Source organism: Arachis ipaensis, chromosome B7 (assembly GCF_059453495.1).
Source record: "Arachis ipaensis isolate K30076 ecotype BB chromosome B7, ASM5945349v1, whole genome shotgun sequence".
Lineage (NCBI taxonomy): Eukaryota > Viridiplantae > Streptophyta > Magnoliopsida > Fabales > Fabaceae > Arachis > Arachis ipaensis.
Genome location: NC_142442.1, coordinates 3,630,126 through 3,642,288, shown reverse-complemented (window position 1 = coordinate 3,642,288; position 12,163 = coordinate 3,630,126). Strand labels below are relative to the sequence as shown.

Genomic DNA, 12,163 nt, shown 5'->3' with positions numbered 1-12,163 from the left:
TCTTAATATTTTTTATAAAAAATAATTATATGGCATAAATTTATCAAAAATGCTATTTATACTCTAATATCATCCACTAAAATTAGCCACCAATATATTTGTAAATAAATACATGTGTGATTTAATTTATTTTCAATGTATATTTGTATTTCAACATATATTTTATACTAATAGCTGATTTTAGCGACTAATTTTAGTATACATGTAACATTACTCTAAATTTATCTCACAATAATATAGTATTAACTTTTTTCATATAATAAAAATATATAAATAATTTTATTTGAACATAATTATTATGGTATTTTTATATTAAATAAGATATAAACTCTAATTAATAAATCTAGCAAAATCATTGCTTGCTTTCCAGGAAGGTGATAAAAGAGTATATACATCTGAATTGCACTTAGACTTGGAAGATGTTGAGTCGTGTGTTTCAGGGCCAAAGAGGTAAATACATAGCTTACAAAATATTTGTATACTTGTTTGGCATTCATGTCTTGGCAACAAAGTTGGATTCAAGGTGGCTACAGCTTTCATATCACTTTGCTATCCATCACTTCTTTCTTTGGCTACTTTGTCATTCATGCTCCAATTCTAATTCCTAATATACACCACACCCGTATACTAAACTACACTCTTCTCTTTATTGCCTTCATCTCCAGCAGCAAATCTGTCCACCGAGTTAAACAAGTAAATATCAAAGCTCAATCAATGGATAGGGTGAAACAAGTTTAAAGAGAAGCGCATACTCACATACGGTATATGTAATAAGGACCAAGTCTAAGATAACCCTTGGATTCAATCTTGGCAGAAAAGGTTTGGAGTTGGAGCCTAACTCTGGCATAAGGAACAAACTGAGGAAATTCTTCCTCTTCCTCGTGTTCCGTGAATATATAGATCAAACTTTCTTTGCTACTGTGGTCGCAACAAAAAATATTTGATACCCGCACACGGTCCTCCTCCAAACCATCCACGGGAACTTTTGCCACAACCTGCTTCTCAGACAAGTCATAAATATACCACGTTGGAGCGAAGTCTACAATCAGAAGATAATGGCTACATCCCAAACGAACTAATTTTCTAGGACAATATTTAGGAACTGGCGGAAAATTGCACTCAACTTCTTCCCATCTGTTAGCTTTGACGTCATATGAGATGAGCAACTGATGATTATCATCAAAAGAATACAATACAATGAGGGTCTTCTTGCTGTCCTCCCACAGAAAGTACGAGCTAGCCAACGGGTGATCTGAGAAGAGATCACTACAGGGCACTTCCCTTTTTTTCCCATAGACCTGATTTTAGGCTATAGATCTCAACCCAATTTGCAATTTGATAGTCACCCCAAAACATGCACAATTTGCCATCGTATGGGACTACTAAGGGACTTAATCGGGAGCAGAACATGGTTCCACATAGACTCCAAACCCAAGTAGGATCCTCATACTTAAGGCACCACAGCTTTGAGTAGTAACAATCGTAATAACCCACGTTCGGATGTGTTATAAGACCATCCCATACATCACCAGTAAAGAAAAAGCAGCGACCAACGGAACAAAATCCTTGAAAATTTGGTAACACATCGTTGTCGATCAATAGATCATCTCTAAGAGGCCATTGGGCAGGTAAATGACATACTTGTTCAAGTTCAACAGTGCCATTCTTCATAAAGTTGTCGTCAGTGATAGTTAACATCCTGTACCTGGTGGTACTAGAGAACCTCACATAAGGGTCGGTTTGCTTTGTTACATAATCCTTATTTATCACCAACATATATAAACGATGTGTCATGGATAGGTTTAGATCAGAAGAACCAACATCCTGGAATTAGGGAAACAATTAACTATTAAATAGAGAGCTCTGCAGTGTGATGATAATAAATAGAAACGCCATAGTTATATAAGGATAAGAGGATGCAGAAACGGACCTCAGGTTCAGATTCCCCGCATATGCCATCAGCAGCATCTCCCAAAACAGCACCTTGCAAAACCGCAACAACACTTCCCCACCAGCTGTCAAAATCCGCATTCGATTCAGCAGTGTGCCCCAAACCCCTAATCTCATTGGCGGCCTTAGCCATCAAATTCTTGCCACCTTCATTAACCTCTCTGCCCACCACAAAGGCACTGAAACTGCAAGCATTCACAACAAACGCTCTAACCTTAAAGGCGTTCGCTTTTTCCTCGATCCAATCGACGAAGAACCTTGCTCCCCAAGGTAGGTCGTGACTGGGGAAGAAATTCCGTGCGGGAGGTAGGTTCCAAACTTCCGAAGTTGAAGCAACGAGGACGACGAGGTTCTCCTTGGGTAGGGCTTTGGGCTCTTAATTCCGGGCATCTACGAGCTCCAAAACGATGCCTTTCGACTCTAACAAATCGCAGAGGCGCGTCGCTAGGGCTTTTGAAGTTCCGATTTGGGAAACGAATAGCATCTTGCCGTGTGGATCGCGTTTGGGTTGTTCGGGATTGCGTTTGGGTTGTTGGCGATGGTGTGTTGTGAGGTTCTTTTCGTGCATGAGACGAGACTTGCAGATTAACAACAAGGTTGTGACAATGGCCGTGGCGGCGCTAACGGTGGACAAGAGTGCGGGCGCCGACATGATTGGCATGTTGCTTTCTGTTGTAGCTTTTAGGTCACCAAACACTGTCTTCGCCATGCAATGCATGAAATTATACAAGGTTTCTTAACAAAATATACTCCTTTTTCATGGTAATGCTTTCCCCTTTTCTTTGTTTTTTAATATTTAGTTTTACATTACTGATAATATAAATTATTTTATATGTTTATTTTACATTTAATAATTGTGAAAATAATTATTTTTATTAATATTGAATAATTATCAATAGATTAAGACTCGCGCGTGATGTATGAAGAACTAAATTAATTATATTATATAGTGTACATTTAAAATGCTAATACTACTTAGAGATATATTAGATAATATGTAAATTAATGTTAAACTTAAGAGTTAATTTGTAAAAAATATTTTAAAATATAATTTGATTAGGTAATCAACATAGAATCTGCTAATTATTTTTTAAGGCATCTATTTTGTAGGTGTTTTTTTCGAGTGTGTCTGTGTCTTTTATAGTTATAAAAGTTTTTTTTTGTATTAGAAGTGTTTGTTAATGGAGGTCTATTAGGTGATATGACGACGACACAAGTACCACAATGATAACAACACCTTAAGAGGGGATGGATATCACAATGACCTTGCGGGTGGTTACTCAACACAATCTTTGTTATTTAAATTTTTTATTAATGTTATTTTTTGAAATTTAAATTTATTAAAATAATTTAAAATTATTAATTATTAATTGAGTTATCAAAGCCAATGAGTTATAGCTCAAATGGCATAATCTCCCTATATTCAATTAAGAGGTTGTGATTTTAAATCTCCTATCTTTGAAAAAAAAATTTGAGTTATCAAAAGTTAACAAATTGATTCTTGGTATCCAATACTTTTCCTTTAAAATATATTCATTTAATTTAAAAATTTATATATAATTTAATAATAATATTATTCAACAAAATGGATATACAAAGAAAAAATATACCATTTTCATATAGATAATAATTATGCTTAATCGTTATTTGTAATTTAATTGAATAATAATATGAATTAAATTTAATTGATTAAAAAGTTTAAAATTTTGTCTAGTAGCATATAACTATTAATTTAAATTTTATAATGGTTACTGATAGATGATAATTTAAAATTTAATAATTATAAAAAATTATACATAAATTAGATTATAAGTAATAAAAATATTCAATTGAAGTTTATTCATCTGATTTTATATCATTATTTTTTTTAAATAGTTATTTTTTTTATTTTTTTTTAGATTATATTTAAATACTATGGTATAGTGATAAAACTATTAGATAAAATACAAATATGAATATTATTAAAGTTTTGATAATAAACAATGATATTTAATTTTTTAATTTTATTTTTCATAAATCATGATAATATGTATTTTTAATAATATTGTTACAACTAAATGATATTAAAAAAATATAAATTGTTAAAAGAAAAAAGAAGTGATATATAGACGACAAACACATTATATAACTTATGAATATAATTACACAAAGAAATAAAAAAAACTAATGAATACAGTCACACAATTACCTTATACATACGTTTACTAAATTAAAAAAATAAAATAAATAAAAACTATAGTTATCAACCAAATTCTAGTTGTGCAAAAAATTAGCAATAATTGAGAGGGAGAGGGAGAAAGAGAAAGAAGTATGAGATTATGTGAAAGGAGATAAAAAAATTTTGTGAATTGAATGTTGATTTATATAGTAAATATAAGAATGAGTGCTGAGTATGAAAGGAGAAGAGAAGAAATTAGTTTTTAATTAAATTTATACTTATTAAAAGGGATAAGTATGATTTTGGTCCCTAACGTAGAGGCGAAAAATCGATTTCGTCCCCAGCCTTTTTTTCGCTATAAAATGGTCCCTAATATTTCAGTTTGTTTTAAAATTGTCCTTTTTACCAATTTTATTTTTTTATTACCGAACTATTCCTCATTAAAAAATTATAAAAAAAATAAATATAAAATAAATAAAAAAGAAAGGAAAGAAAGAAAGGGATATAGAGAATCGGGGGAGAAAAAGAAGGGGAGTGGAGCGTGAGAAAGGAGGGGTTGGGGGTGGGGGGAACTGCCGCACCGTCATACCGCCGCACCGCCGCTCTGCCGCCTGTGATCCACCACTGCTCCTCCTCCTCGCCCTCACCGTTGTGGAATATCTATAATTTAATTTTTTGTGATTTGACTTGAATTTGGAATATTGTTGTTGCTGAATTTGTTGATTATTTTTTAAAGTGCATGTTGCTTGAATTTCTTTAAAAGAAGATGAAGAAGCAGAACAAGAATAAAAGAGGAAGAATTTTAGTTTTGAATTTTGTTGATGGTTCTGAGTTTTGATTGTTCTGAATTTTTGATTTCTGATTTTCTGAGGTGGGAATGGTGGTGGGTTCTGTTTTGAGTTTTGTTGTTCTTCTTCTTCTTCTGATGATGATGATGACCATGATGATAATGGTGGTGGTGGTGATGGGTTCTTGTTCAGCTTGGACTTCTGATTGATTTTGGTTGATTTTGGGAAAAGTTCTGATGATGATGATGACCATGATGATATTGGTGGTGGTGGTGGTGGTGGTGGGTTCTGGTTGGGCGTAGACTTCTGTTTTGGTGGTAGTGGTGGTGATGGTGGTTGATTTTGGTTGATTTTGGGGCGAAGGGGGAAGGGTATTTTCGTCCGAATGACGATTTTAAAACAAATTGAAATCTTGGGGACCATTTTGGAGCAAAAAAAAGGCTAGAGACAAAATTGATTTTCAACATCTACGTTAGGGACCAAAATCATACTACTTATTTAAAAAAAATTAACGTTAACATTGAAAACAATAGTGTAACGGTGTAACCTACATAAAAATAAAGGATAACAGAATATAAAAAATTAAAGTTAAAAAAACCTATAATATTATATAAAGATAGGTTATTATGAGAAGATAAAAATACAATAAAAATTCTATAGTATAACATAAAAATAGAAATTGTTATTTATGACGATTAAAGTCACCGTTATAATTAGTGTTGTAATATCTTATTACAAAAAAAATTAAAAATATAAATTTAGATGTACATATATTTATATTGTTCTTTATTTATAACCATTAAAATGACAGTTGTAATTAGCATTATAATATTTGATTATATAATATATAATTATGTTATTTTTAATTATATTTAAAAATTTGTTTAGTTACATTTTAAAATTAATGTTACAATTGATTATCCTAACTTTAGTGGAAGTTTAAAAGAATTTATACGTTAGTGTAAATTAGTTAATTAATTAATTACTTTGAAAAAATTAAGTGATCTTAGTAATAAAATTAGTGTTAGAGTTTTGGTAATTAATCTTAGTAATTAATTAATTTAATGTTGGTAAAATTAATAATAAATAATTAATGTTAGTAATTTTTTTATGTAATGTTATAGAGATACTAGAGAGTAATGTAGATACTTGTAAAAATTTCTAGGTATATATATAATTATTTAGTTATGTTAAGTCATTAATTATTGACATTGTAAATACATAGGTTTAGATATTAAAAATATTTTTTAATTATTTAATAATAATGAATGTTGGTATATATATAATGAATATATTTATTATAATCAAGGTTTTATAGATATGTTTGTTTGATGTGATATTTGGCTATATTTTGTATGCTAATTTGGAAGTCAATTAATCAATTGAAGACATAAATGTTAGCTTGTTATGTGAAACCATGAATTTGGATATTTTAAATTTTAAATTTTTATTTTAGAGAATAAAATATAATCTCTCATTTTTAAATAGTTTCTTTCTCATATATTTTTTTTATCTCACCTATATAATAAGAATTTATGTAACATCCTTACTATCAGAAGTCATGTTTTCAGCTGCGCTACTCTGATAGCAAGAAATATTACGACTATATTACATACTAAATATTAAAATAGGAGCCTGTGACTCGACACTGTATCACTTATTTCTTTGAAAACCGGAAATAAACACTTTATCTTAAGAAAAATACAAACAGGCATAGATTCATATACAAGACTCCTTACATAATAACTCATAATATGATATACATATAAAACATACAATTCCTATCCCTCTTACAAACTTGTAATAAAAAAGACGAGGGAAGAAAATAATCTAATTAATACAATAACTTATAAACCAAACGCAGTATAACTCTTCCTAATGCTTCTTCATCCGGTTCCTGAAAAGATAAAGCTGTAGGGGGTGAGAACCTAACCACACGTTCTCACCACGGAGTTTCAAAGTTGTCATAAGAAGATATTTCAATAAGAAAACTGCTTTCAAATTCAGTGATTATCATTGCCTTATGAATCCTTTTAAAAATCCAATAGCTAATCGTTCAAAACCTTTTCAAAGAAACAACGTTCAATATTTTTAGAAATCCAAGGTCTTTCTTTTCTCATAAGCAAATCTCAGTCAGAATCCAACCACGCAATCAAACCACACAATCATTAATTCAGCACCAAAGTCCATTCTTAAATGTAACACGCCAGGACAAACACAAGCAAGACAAACAAGTAAAACACAAGTAGAAAGCAGTTACAGCAAATAGTTCAAGTAGCAGTTAGGAACAATTTAGCAATTAGGCAAACCAAAACAAGTTCAAACCCAAGCAAAGCATACAAATGCATATGATGCATGCCTGTTCTATGGCTGATGAGGCTCATCTGTCGGTTATCCAGCCAACCCGACAAGTCTGAATTGTACTTAGACTGTCCCCCGACGTGCATCCCAAAGAGTCTATGCATAGCTTTTTCTCAAATAATCAATATTGCTCAATGGGGGTAACATTCCCGGGAATTTATATAGTGTCCGGTCACACTTACATCGTAGGGTCAACAGAGTATCGAGTTTTCAACCTGGTACACGTGGTGGCAAGCCATGGTACTTTATCCAGGGAACCTCGTATCTCAGATAATTCAAATTTATAAGCCATGTGAATAATTTCAAAGTTCATATCTCAACATTCTCAACATTCTCAACATTTTCAACATCATAATCGTTCATCAATCCAATTCTCATTTCTAAATTCATTCAAAACCCATATTTCAAAGAAATCCTCATCATCCTTCTTTTCATTCTGTTTTACTAACAATTCTCAATCCAAAACATAACTTTTTCTTTGATAAATGAAGTAATCTCAAATCATATAATACTTAAAATTAAACCTTTTAAAACAACTTTTTCAAATGAAGCTTCTGGTTTTATAAAATTTCGGCAACATCTCCTCTAAAACTCAGATTCTGCCACCCTTTTCTCGCCTTCCCCTGTTTGGAAGGGTTGGTAAGGTTGAAATAGAAGAGGAAAACGTCCACCGACACCGGCAGCTCCAGGTGCTCGCAAACCATTTCGAAGCAGCGGATCGAAGCCCAGCTGTTCGGATGAAGCTGAGACGGGGGGACGAATATCCGGTTCAGCAGCGCCATTTGAAAGTCGGAGAACGGTATCCGAACGCCAACTTGTGTGAACATGGACTTGTAAAACCAGATCCAATCGGGGACACGAGGGGAGTGAAAGTTGAGCTCATAAATACGCTCATGGGGGGCAGGGACAATGGCCTCGTAGTTGGCCTCCTCGTCAGTCCCCCCACACAAGTAGCCGGCTTACCGGAACTCGGTCAACTCCTCCAAGTCCATTTGGTTGGGTGAGCTCCTTATATCATCGGTCACCCAGGCGTACGGGTCGTAGGCCACGCCAGTTCCTGAAGACCGGGAAACGATGCGAGGCATACCTACATCGGGGTACCACTCCGTTAGACTATGAGGTCGGGAGTCCATAGAAACCCAGAAACTACGCCTTTTCAAACTCAGATCATGGCCAAGAAAAGTTAAAAACTACGCCTATCGTGCAAATCACCTAAAACCTACCCAGGAATGGTACCCCTCCCTTAATTCATCTACCCCACCAGTGGAAGGCCATTCGGCTAAAAGTAAACCAAGCATACAACCATCACAAACAACAACTGCGCAGCGGTAAAAATGGCATAAACACAAGAGAAGAGGGAGCAAAAATTACCTGAATCGATTGCAGAAACTTGGGAGGAAAAAGAAGGCACGAGAGGGCTCGAACAGGAAATTTTGGATATCAGGGAGAGAGGAAAGTGAAAATGGCGAGGGTAGAAGGAAAAGAGAAAGAAAACTGTTTAAAAACCCCCACGAGAAGCGCGAAAGAAAGCAGGGGCAAAACGGTCTTTACGCGCGGGGTTTTTTCAAACCATTATGAGCATTTAATGCTCAGCACGAAAAACGAAGCGACGAACGAACGCCTCAGCAGACCAAGGGGCACGCGCACGAAAGACGCGCCTCTCTTACGGTCAGCCGACTCAACGACAACGCACAAACAAGGACATCACGCGCCACCGATCGCCCTCACGACCCTCACTGGCGCGTCGGGGGCACTGTTACGGCCCGGCCCAGGACTCTCGCGGGTCAACCCGACCCGAGCTCCACCCGGCCCGGTTGCGCACCCTCTAACCGACCCGGACACGCATCCCGTACGGCTCATCCGCAGCTATGGGACACCGTCCTTGAGAATATGGGCCTGCCCTCCAGGGGAGCCCACTGCTGACATGTATATAAGGGGAAGATTGGCTCTTCCCCCGAGGTACGTCACATTTTTCACATCACCCCTCTTTCCGCCTGCACATTGTCTGACAAGAGCGTCGGAGTGTCTTTGCAGGTGGCACCCCCCCTTTCTCCACACAAAGTACTCGGGACCTCGCACCTCTTGGACCGTACGACAGTGACCAGACGAGCCCCTCCATCACTCCGAATCCTGACCCGAACCGTCCGGTAGCCGACCTACCGAACAGATTGAATGGTGAGTGCCAACTAAATTCTCAAAGTGATATTTCATATTTACCGTTTTTATCATTTTACTTAAAATTTATTTTTGGACACTATATTAATTTCTTAATTTTAGTATAAAATCAGTAAATTAAAGGTTGAATTGATTCTAACTTATTATACTGAATATAAGACTAAATAATATTATTTTATTTTAGTATTTGTTCATACTCTGAGTCGAGCTATCCGACCTGGGACGATTGGAGATAAAGCGACCGACCTCTTCAGAGGGAAGAACTCACCAGCGGATGCACTCTTTTTCCTGAAAAGGTTTTTTAATGAGGCACCAGGTCGAGACCTAGACCATACCCAATTTAAAGAGGATAAGAAATCCCCACATGTACATATTTGCATTTTTTCTTGGAATAAAATTTATTTAGGTATTCTACAAAGATTTCAAGACGCATTAGTCTGAAGTATTCATCGTCCGATTATAAAGCTACAGGTCGACAAAAAGTGAAAAACAATTTCGCTGCACGACCACGATAAAGATAAATCGTCCGATAAAGGTGAAAACGCGATTCACCCAAAGGACGAATTCGAGATGCCAACCATTTTCTACAAATCGGCAAAGATGAACACAGAATAATGTAAGAAGTTATCGAAAGCAATCCAAAAAAAGAACCTGACGAGGTCTTATGGATAGCTAATATAATAACTTAAAAAGACTGGCCGACGTCAAACAATTAACTTGTAAAGCATACAAGCCCTAATGACTTGTATGCAGAGCTTTTCTCAAACAATAAATAGGAATTCAAAGCATCTCTCTCTTTTCTATTAGGAGAAACTAACTTTAGTCCTTATTGTGGTCACACTTAATTAATTAATTAAAGCAATTAAAATTAAGAGTAATACCCCAAATAGGTCCCCAAGAAATTTATTATCCGACAGTTTTGTCCCCCACAAAATTTAACTAAGATTTCGACCCTGAGGTTCTCAGATATCCCCCAGATACGTCCCCAAAACCGTTTGATCCGGTTAAAGTGATGACGTGTCAGGTTAACTGTGACATGTCACCTTTAGGACATTTTGGTCCCCATCCACGCTGGACAAAACGACGTCGTATTGGAACCAGGGGCAAAACGACGTCGTTTCGGGGAGGACAAATTCGTCCCCACTTAGACAGAGAATGCAAACGGCGCCGTTTTCATGTGGGGGACCTATTTGTCTCATAATAGTATCTTAGGGGACCTATTTGACCTATAATTTGTGATGTTAAAAGAAGCTATATTTACTTCAACGCAAACCTTAAAAACACATTGACATTGGTCTGTTCATTTATCAAAATGGTAACATAAACTTGAGAACCCAAACATGTTAACCACACAAATATTTTACTTCAATAGCAACACAAACCAAATCAAGTCAAAAGAAGGTTTATTTTCTTCAACATAAACTAAACGAAACCATTATAAACAACATAATGTCTTCTTCCTCCAACATAACAAAAGGTGGTAACATAACTAAGACAACAACTTTCACACTAATTCTTAGAAGCATTATTTCTTGAAAGACTGGTTCAACCCTCGTGTTGGAATGAATTTGAACAACTTAGATACTGTGCCACTGGTTACAGCTGATATTGTCTCAACACTAACACTCCCCGAATTCACGGCCCTAATTACTGTCTCCTTTGGACGTCTAAAAGAAAGCTGAGATTAGAATAAAAAGTATTGTTATCACCATGTTTCACACAAAATTTCAGTATTGCTGAAACATGGTGATAACAATACTGTTTATTCCAAGCTCAGCTTTCTTTTAGACGTCCAAAAGAGACAGTAATTAGGGCCGTGAATTCGGGGAGTGTTAGTGCTGAGACAATATCAGCTGCAACCAGTGGCACAATATCTAAGTTGTTCAAATTCATTCCAACACGAGGGTTGAACCAGTCTTTCAAGAAATGATGCTTCTAAAAATTAATGTGAAAGTTGTTGTCTTAGTTATGTTACCACCTTTTGTTATGTTGGAGGAAGAAGACATTATGTTGTTTATAATGGTTTCGTTTAGTTTATGTTGAAGAAAATAAACCTTCTTTTGACTTGATTTGGTTTGTGTTGCTATTGAAGCCAAATATTTGTGTCGTTAACATGTTTGGGTTCTCAAGTTTATGTTACCATTTTGATAAATGAACAGACCAATGTCAATGTGTTTTTAAGGTTTGCGTTGAAGTAAATATAGCTTCTTTTAACATCACGAATTATAGGTCAAATAGGTCCCCTAAGATACTATTATGAGACAAATAGGTCCCCCACATGAAAACGGCGCCGTTTGCATTTTCTGTCTAAGTGGGGACGAATTTGTCCTCCCCGAAACGACGTCGTTTTGCCCCTGGTTCCAATACGACGTCATTTTGTCCAGCGTGGATGGGGACCAAAATGTCCTAAAGGTGACATGTCACAGTTAACCTGACACGTCATCACTTTAACCGGATCAAACAGTTTTGGGAACGTATTTGGGGGATATCTGAGAACCTCAGGGTCGAAATCTTAGTTAAATTTTGTGGGGGACAAAACTGTCCGATAGTAAATTTCTTGGGGACCTATTTGGGGTATTACTCTAAAATTAATGTAGTTGTTATTTTGTTTACAATAATATTATTAAAATTTATAAATTCAAAAATAATTCACTATTAAAAATATTAAGATTCAAAAAAATAATTAATAATTTCATATATAATAATAGTACAACAATTATTTAGCCGCTAG

The 12,163-nt window shown here is 35.1% G+C and overlaps 1 pseudogene; it reads right to left on the bottom strand.

Moving 5' to 3' along the window:
* Positions 1-627: 627 nt before the first annotated feature.
* On the bottom strand, positions 628-2,340 carry LOC148550173 (uncharacterized; annotated as a pseudogene).
* Between the last annotated feature and the right edge of the window lie 9,823 nt (positions 2,341-12,163).